Source organism: Pteropus alecto, unplaced genomic scaffold (genome assembly GCF_000325575.1).
Source record: "Pteropus alecto unplaced genomic scaffold, ASM32557v1 scaffold146, whole genome shotgun sequence".
Classification (NCBI taxonomy): Eukaryota; Metazoa; Chordata; class Mammalia; order Chiroptera; family Pteropodidae; genus Pteropus; species Pteropus alecto.
In genome coordinates this window covers 22,429,666-22,445,707 of record NW_006442107.1, presented here as the reverse complement: position 1 = coordinate 22,445,707, position 16,042 = coordinate 22,429,666, and positions in this window count along the sequence as shown.

Here is a 16,042-nt window from a genome sequence, read left to right as displayed (position 1 = left end):
TTTTTACTTTTAAAACTTTTTGTTAAAAACTAAGACACAAATACACACATTAACCTAGGCCAACACAGAGTCAGGGTCATCAATACCATTGTCTTCCACCTCCACATCTTGACCCACTGGAAATTCTTCAGGGGCAATAACATGCACGGAGCTGATATAGTCTATGATAAATAACAATGCCTTCTTCTGGAATACCTCCTGAAGGGCCTGCCTAAACCTCCTCTTGAGGTGGTATCAGTCTTTTCAGAAATATGTCCATGGTGGTTTGTTTGTGGTTTTTTTTTTTTTTTTCCCCAATAGATTTGCTTGTAAGCAGATAATGCTTCATGAACATTCCTCTCTATTAATGAAAACCTGTTCAGTGTTGGAGTCCATGTTTTCAAACTTTTCAAGGAGTTTGTTGAGCTCTGCGAAAGCTTCTGATAAACCCTTCACTGTGAGTTTCTTAGTGGTTCTTTTTCTTCTGCAGTTTTCTTCTCTCTTGTCTCTTCTTCAGCTATGTGTTCCTGTTCCAGTTTCAATGACTCCTCTTTAGTCAATTCGGCAAGAATCACCTTCAAGAACATCCTCATCCACAACTACGTTAACATTATTTGCAATCAACCACAGCCTTGTTGAATTTTGCAACCTCCTCATCCTTGGAAGTTCCTTTGAAGGCATGGACAAACCTCTTGAATGTCTTTTTTTCCAGATGCCATTCATACACTCCTTGGTGACATCATCCAAAGCCCAAGCAAGGTTCTTGATATAGTCTTAATGTTGTAATCCTTCTATAATTGCATCAGTGTCTTCTCAGTGTCTTCCTCCATTGCAGCAACAGCCTGGGCAAAGATCCTCCTTAGGCAGTAGGCCTTAAAATCTACTGTAATGCCTTGATCCATTGGTTGGATCAAAGAGGCGATATTTGGAGGAAGAAATACCACTTTGATATTGAGACGAAGCTCACCAATAAAAGTAAGATGTCCAGGGATATTATAAACAATAAGCATAATCTTTACAGTTATTTAATTCTCCAAACAGGACTTCTCCATTTCACTAGCATAGCGATTCAAGAAGACATCTTGGAAGAGAAGCTGGGTCATCCATGACTTCTAATTGCTCTTGTAGTTCTCTGGCAGTGTGTGCTTATTGATATGCTTGAAGGTCCTGGGGTCCTCACTGTGCCAGGTCACAAAGAGTTTCAATCTGCAGCCTGCAACATCATTCCCAAGCAAGACTTATCCTATTCTTAAAAGCCTTGAAATCTGGCATTGTGGATTAAAGTCTTCTCAGGCATCCATTTCCAGAATAGGGAGGTTTCATCCATATTGAATATTTGCTCTGGTGAGTAATTTTCCTCTACAACCAGATTATCTAGAATTGCCAACAATTCTTCGGTTGCCTTCACATCAGCACTCACAGACTCACCACTCACTTTTACGTTATGTAATAATTAATGATTCTTGAATTGTTTAAAGTACATAGAGCTAGAAGTAAATTCAACAACATAGTTGGGTCCAGCCTTTTCTTTCAACATTGCTAACAAACTTTTTGCTTTGGTCGTGATTGTCATGATGCTGAGAGGGATCCACTTCTGTATCTGGTCTTTAATCCAGATCATTAGAAATTTCTCCATGTCTGATACAGGCCCTTCTCAAATTTCCATTATTCTTGTTGCCTTCAATGAAGCAGATTTTCTAACAGCTTCTGTCACTTTGTTCTTGTTTTTCAAGACTGAAATGGGACATGCCTGACTGGTGAGCAGTAAAATTCACTGATTTTCCTTCATAGTCCTTAATCACTTTTTATTTCATCTCCAGGTCAACACTCAGTGTGTTCTCTTAGTGACAACATTAATAGTGCACTTTGTACGCTTAGGGGCCACGATGAACAAAACAACATGAAATTAAATTAAGCATAAGATAAAATGACGCAATCAAGAGACATGGTAGATATATGAGGCTGCTGGCAGCATAACATGTGTACTGTTTTACAGTAAATTTTTCTTGATAAGTAGAAAGAATACATTTTAAAATAATGATAAAAGGTACAGTGTAGTAAATACCTAAACCAGTAACATAGTTGTTTATTACCATTATCAAGTATTATGTAATGTACTAATTGTGTGTGCTATACTTTTATGTGACTGGCAGCACAGTAGGTTTGTTTACACCAGTGTCACCATGAACACTTGAGTAATGCATTATGTTACAACATTATGACAACTACTGCATCATTAGGCAATAGGAATTTTTCATCTCTATTATAATCTTATGGAACCATCATCGTATATGCAGTCCATCATTGACAAAAATGCCTTTATATGGCCCATGATTGTATTTCTAATGCTCTTTATTCCTTCCAATGAATCCCAGTTACTATCTGGTGTCATTTCCTTTCAGCCCGAAGGACTTCAACTTTAGTATTTATTATAGCATATGTCTGTTATCAGAAATTTTCTCAGTTTTTGTTGATTTGAAAGTGTCTTTATTTAATCTTATTTTTCAAGAATGGTTTTACTGAATATAGCATTCCTGGTTGACACATTTTTCTTTCAGTACTTTGAATATTATGTTATTCCATTGACTACTGGTTTCCACTGTTTCTGATGAGCTGTCAGCTATTAATTACATCATTATTCCTTTGTACATGGTGAATCATTTTCTCCTGCCATATTCCAGATTTTTGTTTTTATGTTTGGCTTTCAACAGTTTAATAATGATGTGTCTATATGTGGTTCTTTTTGAACTTTTTAAATTTAAAATCTGTTGAACTTTTTGGATCTGTAAATTAATGCTTTTCATTAGGTTTTGGGAAATTTCAGATAATTTCTTCAAATATTTTTTGTATCTCTTTTTCTCTCTCTCCTCTTCTTTTGGGACTTCCATTATGTGTATCTTAGAATGCTCGATATTATCTGGCAAGTCTCTGAGGATATGATCATTTTTCTTCAATTGTTTTTCTTTTTGTTCCTCAAATTTAATTTCTATTTTCTCTATTCAAGTTTTATCTTCATTCTTTTGCCATTTCAAGTCTGCTGTTGATTTTATCTACTGAATTTTTTACTTCACTTATGCTCTTCAACTCTATACTTTCCATTTGGTTCTTATATAATTTTAATATTATAATTTTATTTCTCTGTAGACACTTCTTATTTGCTAATTATCAGCATAGTTTTTTTTTAAATTCTTTGAACATAGTGTTCTCTAATTCTTTGAACATGTATTTAATAGCTGCTTGAAATCTCGTGTGCTAAAGAGAATATTTAGTTTCACTCAGAGTCAGTTTCTAGTGACCATTCCCCTCCCCTCAATATAGGTCACCCTTTCTCATGTCTAGTAATTTTTATTTGAATATTGGACACTTTACTTAATATATTGTAGTAACTCTAGATTTGGTTTTACTTTTCTGAGCATTGCTACATAGATTAATTAATTAGTTAATAACTTGCCTGGAATTACACAGTGAAATTTGTTTTTCTCATGCTGCACAACTGCAGATGTCTCTGCTTATTCGTTCCTATTCTTATTTAGCCTGGCTTACTAGGAGTCGTTCCTCCATTTTTATAATTTAGTGGTCAACCAATGATCAGGGTTCGAATTTCATTTAAACGCTTTGAACCTATTAAATGTCTACCCTGGCCAATGGAGTTTGTGTGATTGAGGGACACATTCAAAGTTGCAGTCAGTTCTCAAGTCTTTCTTGGTTTTCGCATTTCACAAGAGTCCTCAGGATCTCCCCTACAAATGTGTAGTTTCTCAGTCAGCCAAGGATGTGAGAAGGAAAGCTTATCTTAATCCTTTTACGATGCTCTAAATTCTAGTATTTTTCCACTAAATTTCTGGCTGATTGGTGGCTCACTCTAAACTGGAAAACACAATGTTGGTCTCGAAAAGCTGCAGGTTCATATAGTCAATCCCAAACCAAATCTGCTGTTTCTGGCTGTGAATGTCATAGACGTTTGTCCACTCCTCTTCTCCACTTCTGCCCCAAGGCAAGTGGCCTTCTTTGACAGCACAGTTGCTTTTTTATTGTGCTTAGCTTAAGATGGTATAGCTACAATTCTTGCCAACCAAGCTCAGGGAAGGGAGTGTAGAAACAGCCCAAGGCAAGAGGCCACAGACTCCCACTATTCTTACACCAAACTCTATCGGTTTTAGTGTTTCAGAATAAATGTTTATTAATTCATTTTCTGCCTTTGGTAGTTTTCTGATAGCTGAAACAATTTTTAAAGACAAATTTGTCCAGTTTTATGCTTGTTTTCTCTGAAGGGAAATCACCTGATTTGTTCATGTTGCCATTACTAGAAGATCAAATCTGTTTTTCAATAGATTTGTTATGAGTAGCATTTAATAAATATGTGTTTAGCATAGTTTATTGAAAGGCAGACTCTACTGAAGAGTGTTCAGAGAGTGATAAACTCTGTATTGCAGGATACCAGATTATTCCAAAAGCCTGTAAATGTTTGTTAAATGAAAAAGTGATCTAAAGCATCCGCCAACTTTTTCTTTGTTTTTATAAGACAGAAGTTGGAAAGGAATAATCTAAAAAACTTTTTGAAGCTTGGTCTTGATAATAAATGTATTGATTTACTTGAGCCATTGCTTTAGATTCTGCTTAGATAATAAAAATCTATTCTCTTCTACATTTTACGAAGCCCTTTTCAGAGGTTCAAAATAACTTGTTCTTCACCTAAAAAAAAAAAAAAAAATCAGAGTGACTACAATGTAGGTAACCTTTCCCTGAAATGGCTCCCACTCCCTTCTAGTTTAAACTTCTCCAGGAGCTTCTTGGAAGGTTTGGTGATGTTCAGAGAATGTATCAAGATGGTGCTGTGTTTTGTTATCAAATGTTTCCATTTAAGATTTAAAAATTGTAACTCTGAAGAAAGCCACCTTCATCCAGGTATTTCTGAACCTTTTGAGGCTTATTATTTTCTTTCAAAGGTTCATTCAGTCTGAAACTATACACACTAGAGGTCTCAGATAGACAGCCTGAATCAGCCTATAGCTCTGTTTTATTTGGTCTAAATAGTGCGCAAACAGAAGTTTTGTTTCACTTTAAAAATCAGATACTTCATGTAGCAATACTGGTTTCCAGATCTGAAAATCTCACAGCACAGCCTTGCTCCTCCAGGCAACAATCAGCCTCAGACCCTCAGAAGGCATGTGAGCTCTGCTCTCCAGGTTGCTTCAGTCTCCGTCTTGCTGGCCGGGTTCCTTTTTCATATGACCACCCGGACATTTGATTTTGTAATGTTTGAGACTGTGGACTCAAAAGCCAGAGCACTAACAGGGGACATGCTGATAATCAGCGTCGGATTAAGCTGTATGCAAAAAACCAAAAAAAACAAAAAAAACCCTTGCATCATGTAGAAAGCATTTGAACACAAAATAGAGAAGAATTTTGTAGTTAGAGCATATACTATGACATAAATTAAAATGGAATTGAAATAATAGAAAAGTCATTCATTTGTTCATTCATTCATTCATTCATTCACTTATTCACAGAATATGTATGGACCAAGTGGTTCTGGCTTACTATTGTCTCCCTCTAAGACCAGAGGTTCCTGATGTATAAGCATAATGTAATAAATGTTCCATTCATGATAAAATAAGTGTTCCGCACATATTCTGTGAATAAATAAACAAGTGAATAAATTGCATTCGTTTTATTTCATTTCCCTGGAAAATTGGATAACTTATTTCCTCAATCTCTCATCTCCCAGAAATCCTCAAATTTTTATTTTAATTGATTTAAAATTGGTATCTAATGGTATTAATAAAGACTTTCACACTTTGTTAATGAAAAAAAAAAGGAGGAAAAAAACCTTGAAATATTAAACATTTTGCCTGTAATTGGGACTGAGCAGTATACTTCTCCTAAGGCAGAAAAACCCAAATTGGTGGAATTAGGTAGCTTATTATTAGAAAACAGTGCAGCCTTCCGATTTCTACACAAAACTAGGGATAGTAGTAACCAGAGCAGACTCTTTTCTTTAGAAGCATGTTAATTAACTCTTTATTAACTGAGACTAGACAGCAGGCAAGATACAAACCAATCTAAAATTGACAAACAGAAGTTTTAGGTTTACAAGCCAAATTTAAAATCTGTAAGTAGCAAGGAAAATATAGATTTAAAATTTAAGATCAGATTCCTTCCTCCACTCATAGCATAAATACATTGTGATCAGAAGCTGCTATTCTAAGCCATGTTTTGATAGCTGTGCTCTGGGAGGCAAAGGGAGAGGAGAGAGAGAGAGAGAGAGAGAGAGAGAGAGAGAGAGAGAGAGAGAGAGAGAGAGAGAGAAGGGAGAGGAGGATTGGGAACACTTCAGAGAAAAGTCTGGGATTCTGCCACCCTGCTCCCTGGCCCTGGGAGGATCCATGACAGATGTTTGGAAAGAGGCAGCTTGCTGGTCCCCCAGCGGCATCCTTATAAAGTCAGCTCTGGTAAGTGATATTCTTGATACTTGATGTTTTGCCAGCAGTTAGAATATTGCTTTTCTCTTAAATCTACACATGCTGCTTAGAAGCCACTGGGTTTCTATTTAGATTACAGATATCCCAGCAACAATGTTCAAACATCATGTAGCATGTAATATCAATCCAGGCATGTGTAGTTATTTGGATTTAAAGAGACAGTAGAGTGTCATAAAAAAAAGCATAGGATCAGGAATCAGTCTAGGGCCCAATTGTATTTTTGATTTTGTGTGACTTAAGCAAAGGGGCTTAACTTCACTGAGTCATTGTCTTCTATTCATGGCAGATGCACATCCTCCCATCCCCTTACCTACTGCTGCTATCATCATAAATCCCAGGGGAAAATGTTACTCAGTCTATTCCTTCCAGAGCTGCAAGATTCACAATTTCCTGGCTAGGATTTTAGACTCTAATCCATATCCTGGCTTTTAACAGAACTTAGAAATGTCCTCAAGTGGAGAAAACTGTTATAGCATTTAAAAAAATTGAAAACCCATTCATAATTTGCAGTAAGGAAAGGCTTCTAAAATGAATCAAAATGCATGAGTCCAAAATGATAAGAATGCAATTGCTGACCGTGAATATCTGAATACGGTACTACTTTCTAATTGCTACACTTGCAACAGAGAGAAATAAAATTGTGAGAGTGTGAAGTGTATAAAGGATTCTAACGCTCTCCTGGGGCTCAGAGACTCACAGATTGGAGAAAGTAAGTGAATGCCTTTCTGACCATTGAATTCCTCACTCTTATTGCAAGTTAGTAAGCTCTAAGGAGGATTTTAAAGAAAACAGTCTACTTCCTAAGAGAACTGAAACAGTTGGAGAGACAGCGCCACCTAGTGTCCACACAAACCTCCCTGACGGTCGTCTGCAGTAATTGGCCCCAGTAACTTTTATGAAGTAGGGCGAAGAAAATAAATCCATCAAAGCTGACTAACAGAGAGAAATGCCAGCTGAAAGCATTTTTGACTCTTGATGCCTTCAAAAGCCGGGAAACTTAATCCTTGCCTTATGTTTCTTTTTTTCTTTTCTTTTTTTTTTCCATGCCCCAAAGGAAGCCAAGCTCGTCACTAAACCGAGGGAGGTGAAGCAGGTCACTAAGTTTATAATGCAGTTGGTAACTGGTTTTCATTTTTTCTCTGCATCCTGGCAGCAGGAGATAGGCAGCTTGTTATAACTTTGAGGGGGCTCCTGGAAAGCCTGCTTGCTGGGTGTATTTCTGTAGGCGTGGGCTCGCTGGGAATATTATTACCTCATGGAGTCACAGATTTAATAGCATTTCTTCCACTTCATTCAGCACAGCACTAAGTTATAGTGACTCTGGCTCCAGCACATTACAGACACACATTGTTCCCAACTGTATCACATCTTCACAGTCCCATGTGGGTCCCGAACACGCAGCCTGCTTTTGCACACATGCCATACACGCTCCATTCTCACACTTCCAGGCTTTTAGGCCAGGGTGTTCCCTAGGTCCTTATCGATCTAACTGGTCTGCATCCTTCTTCCTCTTCCATTTGTTCTACTCCCGCTGCTGTATCATAACTATCATCTCAGAGCACCTACCACGTTCCAAGCACTGTGCCAGGTGCTTCCCACACAATTTGTTATTTGAGATATTGCTTTGTCTATCTTGTGGGCGGGGACACTCGCTGCGAGTGAAGGACGATCGGGGTAGTGGAGTGATCTGCTCTCCCGTCCCATGCTGCTTCCAATCTTTGGATATTTCTACTATGTGGAGTGAGCTTTACTGACAATACCACTCCTGACCCAATCTCTGCCTCTCTCTCGCTCCTCCCAGAGGAGGAGAGGAATGATTTAATCTGGTGGTGGCTTTGGAAGGAGGATGGAGTTTGTGTAGCCCAGGCTCTGGAAGGGAGGCGGCCTAAGGGGAGCATGAATCCGGTCTGTATCTCTATCTGTATATTTCACAAGGCCAAGTCTGTCCCTGAGCTGCCCTGGACAGGTGGGCAAGTCTGTCCAATCTTGGAGTTCAGAGTAGAAAAGCCCACTTGCCCATATATATAAACCACAACCGCTGCTCTCAGCTCTGTCAGTAATGAGGGTGATGTTTTTTCTCTTACCTCTCTTGGTTCGGTACTTTGATTTGTTCTTTTTTGGGACTTGAACTCCTAACATTTAGGAAAGTACTTCATTGCTAAATCCAGAGCATGGGGTTGGGATTATTTAAACTCCAACTTCAGATGATTCAGACCCAAATGAGTTCTTTTTTTAAGTCCGGAACCAATTTGGTCTGGTGTAAAGAATGTTCTGAACTGGTGATCAAAAGATATGGGCTCTGTTCCCGGCTTGGAGTTTTCCAGCTTTGCGAGCAGCTTCTTGGCTTTGATTTTCCCAGCCTAGCTTCTGTGATCCCAAGGTCAAGGGACCCAGTCTGGAGGCGCTATGAAGAGGTGATGCTCATCATTGTGCAAAGGAAGATGCCTTGCATCCATTCCAAACGAGCTGCTGCTTGTTTCATTCTCCTTTTCTTGGGAAAGCTCATGTTTCATAGAACATTCTGGAAGCATGTCAGAGCATTTATGGAATGAAACCATTTGCCTACGAGGTGCCCTTAGCTCCTGCCACACTTAGTAGCCAGAGGCTAACCCATTTTATTTGTTGCTATACACTCTGGGCAGGAGGCAGCCAGTCCGCTAAACTTTTTATTTAGAGCTCAAAAGTGGGACTCATGGGTTGACAAATTATTTTCTTCTTTATTTGTGAGTTTGTTCCAAAGTTAGTCACCTCAAATCACATTTAGTTCTTCATTTAGTAATTTGGCTTTATTGAGAAGAATGACATAATGTGGATTGTGGAGAAAGTGTGGAGCTTTCTGTCACCTAAAGTATAAGAGGGTGGCAGGTGCATCGCCTCTGCTCTGACAAGAATAAGAGATGGAAAAAGGGATGCAGTTTGACCTGTCAGAGTGTTACCACGGCAGCCTTGCTTTTTACGCGGATCTTTACCTTAATTTTAGGACGTGTTAGCATCATTTTAGGTTCTCATTTCCCTTGAAATAATTACTTGCTCCTCCAGATCCTGATACACTGAACACCACCCATGCCAGACAGTGTCTGTGCACTGAGTGGCAGCCCCACACCTTCAATCCAAGTTCACTTCTTGGATTGGAAGAGATTCAGAATGGACTTTGCCATGGAAGAGATTCAGAATGGGCTTTGCCCTGGATTTATAGGAAAGGGAAGATTTGGGGCAGTACATGTTGGGGCACATATGTTGGTACTGATGCTAATTCTAGAAAGTTAATAGATGTGAGCTTCCTTTGTTCTTCATCTCCTTTTTTTTTTGGTGAGCTCATGCCTCCTATATGCTGATAATTCCAAAATTTGTATCTCCAGACTGGACCTGTCCTCCAAGTTGCAGACTCATTCTATCTATCTATCATCTATTGTCTATCTATCTCTATCAATAAATATATATTTATCAATAATATATGTCAATGGTATATATTATGTATAATACATATGTCAGTTATATAGACATACATCATTGCCTTCTCATCAGGAGGAGGAAACACTTGGATGCCCAACGGGTACCCCAAATTTAGCAGGTTCTGGATTTCGCTCCACATACTCTCCTCCACATTTGCTCTTCTCTCGGCTCTTTTCTTACCCTGTCCTCTTTACCTCCAGATTACATCTACGTTTTGACTATTTTCCCCACTTTCCCTGCTTCCACCTTGGTTCCAGGTGTCTTCATCCTTTGCCTGGACTTCTGCAATAGCCCCTACGAGATCTCTCTGCATTCCTCTTGCCCCTCCGATCTTTTCTCAGCTTAGAAGCCATTTGATCTTGTTAAAATTTGTCAATACGTGACATTCTGGTCAAAGCTTTCCAGTGGCTATCTGGGTCATTCTAACACAATCATCTCGCTGCCCCTGTTTCTTGTCTGCTCCCGTTGCCTTCTTGTTCTATTCTTGCTACATTGGCATCTTTGCCTTTCCTTGAAAATGTAAGAGATGCTCTCACCTCAGAATCTGTGTACTTACTGAGTCCCCTGATTGGGTGCTTTCCCCCCGGAGTCTACATGGCTCACTCTTCACTCACTGAGAGTCTTGGCTCAACTGTGGGAACCTCTCTGGCTGTTCTTCTAAAATTGCATCCCTCACCACCATCTCTGCTTCATGTTCTTAGCATGTGTCACTATTTAACATACTCTATATGCTACTCATTTATAGTGTCTCCTCCAGGAGAATGTAAGCTCCATTAAGAAAGAGATTTCATTGATTTCGTTCCCAGTTGTATCTCCAGCAATTAAAGCCAGGTACTCGATAAAATAAACATTTATTGAATGAATGAAGGAATATTATGAGGAGGAAATGGATGATACAAGAGTTTCACCTCATGAGGGCATGGTGGACACTGAGCTGACAATCAATCATTGAAAAAAAAAATCAGGCTATGATCTGATACCAGAAATTATATTATTGGAGATTTACTCTCTGCTTAGAATTATTATTTAACCTTGTTTGATTGAACAGGTATTTAGTGAGTAACTGCTATGTCACTGTGCTGGGGAATGAGGGTACAAACATAGTCCATGTTCTTGAGTAGAGTAAGATGAGAAATTTACATATAAATAAATAATTTCAAAACAGAGTGGTAAGTAAATGCTTAAGCATGTCATCTAGATTAAACAATTTAGGCTGTATATACATAAACATACATACATACACACACACACACATTTTTTTACCAGTTTCTGTAGGAAAGTATATTTTGATTGGCAGTAATAGAAGGGAGAAATTATTTGCATTTACTCAAAAAGCACATCCTAAATAAGAGCCTTCAGAAAAAGATTATTGAAGACAATTATTGCTAAATAATATTTTGATGGCCTGCTCTCCTCTAATTAAGAACTTTCTATTTACTTTAAATAAAACTTTTGCACTCTTAGTGCCTAGTAATTCTCTCTGCAAAGAGGGTTTGATAAAATCTTTTTTTCCCCCATGAAAAAAATGGTGCACAGTATGACTGACTGGACAAGCCTCGCTCTTCACCTTGATCTATGCATATAACCAACGGCTTATCTTAACAAAACTTTGGTCTGTCACAGTACCATTTTGAGGTGTGGTTAGCCATTTGTCTACTCTGCTCTCTGAGAGCCTGAAATTCTGCCTCAGTTGTTGGCTGGGTACACCAAGGTCTGGAAAACTTTTTGAGCAATACAGAAATATTTCTGTAAATTGGGAGTTTAAGAAAACAGCAATGATTTGCTGAGAACTAAAACTCTTCTACGAAATTGGCTCTACTTTTCTAAAGAGAAATTGGCTCTACTTTTCTTTCAACTGCCAGAGGTAATTTTTCTAAGAACTATTCCTCTGCATCTCTCCCCCAACCTAGTCTGGATCAAGCGAGCCTCTTTTGTGTGCCTACAACACCCTACATTTCCTTTATTACAGCTTACCCAGGGTTAGGCCAAGCTTTGCAGGTCGAGTATGGTGCTCCGGACTGCCAAGTCTGGCCATGACTTCTGAGACTAGCTGCGCATTTGAGTATCCCTAGGAACATCCTCACTTCAGACCAGATAGGTACAAATCTGGGGGTCCCCAAGGACTCTTTCAGGTTCAATCATTTACTAGAAAGACTCATAGAACTCACTGAATGCTCTATACTTAACCAGCCAAAAGAAGAGATGCATAGGGAGAAGTCTGGGCAAGTTCCAAATGTGAAGCTTCTGCTGTCCTCAGGGATGTGTAATCTTCCTGGCACATCCATGTGTGAAGACAGGCAGAGTATTTCCAACCAGAGAAGCTCACCCAAGCATCAGTGCTGGAGTTTTAATTGAAGCCTCATTGCATAGACATGATTAATTAATCAGTGGCACACGGCTGAACTCAATGTCCAGGCCCCTCCTCCTGCCCAGAAGTCAGGCTACTGTCACGTGGCTCAAGCCCCAGTGCTCTAATCTCATGGTTGGGCTTTCAGGCATGGACAGTCCCTATTTTGAATCATCTGTCAGCATCAACCAGGTGTGGTTTGAGGGACACACCAGGAATAACAAAGACATTCTAATCATGGGAAAATCCTAAGAGTTTATAGATTTCTTCCCAGAAACCAGAGATTAAAGGTCAGCCAAAAATTCTATTACACACAGTCTCTATAACATTGTATTATAGCCGCGTGTTTGTCTGTTTTCTTAATTAACTTCTTGAGGGCAGGTAATGTGCTACCTTATTTATCATTGTCTTTGCACTTAATGCAAGATAGGTGCTCAAAAATATTTGCCATATGCAATTATTAGGCAGGTTTTATTCTGGCCTTAATTCTAAACCATTACTGTTAGGGAGCTATTAAAATCCTAAGTTATGTGTGGGTAAGGCAGTTGTCCTCATCTGGATTCTCTTTGTACATTATTTAGTCCTTCTCAGCCTGCTGATTTTCTCCTATATCTCACCCTGGTCCACTTCTCATGTTGTCCAAACCAGTTCAAGTCGAAGGAACAGCTTTTACACTGAGATTGATATACTTAATGCCTTGTGGAAATTAACAAAGTCTCCATCAACTATATGTGGCTCCAGATGCTAGCTACTGCATGGGTCCTTGCAAATGCTGGAATAATATGGTTTCCTTTCTTAAATGCTTGCTCTATAAGAAACTGCCTGCTTTACTTGTTTTAATTCTTTTTGCTGCTATGATATGAGTAAAAAGTAGAATGACACATGGCAGAAGGATTTCGACTGCCCTGACTTTCCTCAATATGAAAGCTACTTCCAGGCTGTTATGAAGTAGTAGTTTTTTAAAGGTAATAGTCTTTCTTTCTCTTTATGACTCAAACCACGTTTATTATGAGATTACTTCTTATGTTGCATTATTGAATATGTACCTGATGACCCAAAATATGACTTCCCGCTGACTATGTTAGAGTAAGATTTTATTTTTAACCATTTTGTGCCACCTACCATGTGATATATGACACTGAGGACAACGGTAGAAAATGGCACAGGGACCTGGGTTTGGAGGAGACATGAATAACAAATCATCCCTCTGAGGGTTCATAACAGGGTAAAAAAAATAGCTGGCAGCCATGAATAGGAGGTTAGTCTCGTGTTCCAACAGTGGTACTGGCGCGCTCCCTGATAAGAGTCTCGTTATGCCAATGTTAGAAGTGGCATTAGCTTGCCAGCTGCAGAGCACACATTCTTCTCTGGACTTTGCCTGCCCATGGGTCTAAGAGACATTTGAGGAGCAGGTGGTGGGTAGAGGCAGGATTTTGGGGTAAAGGGAAGGTGTTTAAATAGTGTTGGCATCATTTCAGTAGAATACAAAGCACATCCCTATGAAGAGTTAAAACAGCTTAGACATTGTTTAAATATTCCATAGTCTTTCCAAAAATTTGAGAAAATAAAGATAAGCAAAAAATGTTCTTATCCTTACAAAACACTAAAATTTATTAAAAGATATTTGTTTTATCCAAGATTATAAATGTTCATCGTCCATCTCTTGGAGAACCTGTGAAGCGAGGGGCCAGGCTGGTCCTTTTCTTCTTTTCATGTCTTTTTCTTCCTTTCCTCCTTTGAGGCAGAACAATAGGAATACTGAGACAATGGGACAGGCTTGTGGCTTTTATAGGGAACATGCTGTTGGCTTGTGGAGTGACACCTGGAGGGATGACAATTCTGTGACAGGTGAGGCGAAGGGGAGCCCAGGTCCCATCCAGATCCAACCCCTGACGGAAAGGCTCACTCGCTACTGCGTGTGTGTGGAGTAACAGTGACATCCTGTGGCCAGTCTGGCTGATCTAAATCGAGGGAGTATCCTGTGGCCAGTCTGGCTAATCTAAGTGGCTCCCTTATAGATAAAGAAGACCGTTGTGTCTGCCCTGAAAGGTGAGCCAGGTTGGCTCCTTTCGACAATACACTAAAGAGGGAAGGGCAGGGGTCCCACCGCTCGCTTTCTGGCGCCTCCATCTCAGCCACTGTCTCTGATTTAGGTGGTGGAGAATCTTGGGACAGAAATCATCTCTAGTTTTATGCTTGGTCAATTTAAATGTTACCATTTAAGTGTTGAGTGAACCATAATAATAACCAGGAGAACAGTGTGAGAAAATAGTGACAAGAAAGAGAAGTGCTTCACCTTTTTTAAAAGATATCCTGGAGGATTAATGAAGATAATCTGTTACTTAAAAATGCCTACATTGCTTGACATTTAGCATTTTTTTTTTTACGGTTTTGGATGGATTAACTTTATTTTGACCTTAAGAGAGAAGAGGGCTGGGGAAGAAAACAACTCTGAAGTGATTCTAATATTCTTACACAATCAGGCCATGCAAGCCAAGTTCATGGCTGTGCTGTAGGGGCCTGGGAGTTCTGTGATTTCAAGTCTTTCATGTGTAACCTCCCACAGCACTAAAGAGAGGGAGTACCCTGCTGGCACCTGATTTGGGGTATGATGGAAACGATGAGTGTGAAAGTTTAGGGCTCTGGTGTGGTGGTGGGTGTGAGCTGGACAAACTCTTTCTTCATGGTGATACCAGCATCTTGTGGTTTCTGTCACTGCCCTGAGACACCCCTGCACCTTGGCTCTTCTCTAGGTGTCCCCAGGGTCACTGCTCAAAGAATAAGGCAAAGGAAGCTGGAAGTTAAAAGTTAATGCTCTGCAGTTACACAGGCCTGGTTTTCAATCCCAGACCACCACTCGCTAGTTCTGTGACGTTGGGCAAATTCTTTGCCTGCTCGGAATTGCATTTTTCTCAACTGCAGGAAGAATAAGCGTCCCCTTCTTGGGGGGTGGGGATGAGCACATGTGATAATGCAGGGTGATCGTCAGTGCACAACGCCTGGGTCACAGTTTAAACCCACCCCTGTGAGCTGCTGCAATTATTGCTGTTGTCCATGAGTTCCACATTGAAGGCAATTAGGTAGGATGCTCCCTGCCTGCACTCCACTAACAATCAGCAGAAGAACTTGTAGTTGTCCACCATAGCAGGTTTGGGTCGAGGGCAGGAGAAAGGGAGAAGTGTGTGAGTATGTGTGTGTGTGGGGGGGGTTGGTTTCATGGGGTGTGTGTTGTGTGGTACGTGTGTGTGTGGTGTGTGTGTAGTGTAATGTGTGTGTATCTGGGGGGCTAGGTGGGTGGTATGTGTATGCGTGTGGTGTGTGTGGTATATTTACATAGTGTAGTGTGTGTGGTATGGGGTTTGGTATATGTGGTATATGTGTGTGGTATATGTTCGTATATGTTCTATGTATGTGTGGTGTGGTGTGGTACGGGCATGTGGTGGGGTGCATTGTAGTGTGCTGTGTGTGTGATGAGTGTGTGTGGTGTGTGTGCGGTGTGTGTGTGGTGTGTGAGGTGTGTGTACTGTGTGTGCAGTGTGGTATGTATGGTATGGTGTTATGTGTGTGGAGTATATGTAATGTGGTGTGTGTGGTGTGTGTGTGTGATGTGTGGTGTGTGGTGCCTGTACATGCCTGTGCATGCACGTGCGCGTCTTCACTGACCCATCCTGCTGCAGCTCAGCATGGGCAGCATGCCACAGCACAGTGAGATGGAAGGGCTGCCCAGAGGTGATCTACAACACTTACGATAGGAAAAAGAGGAAAAAAGAGTGCAGGCACG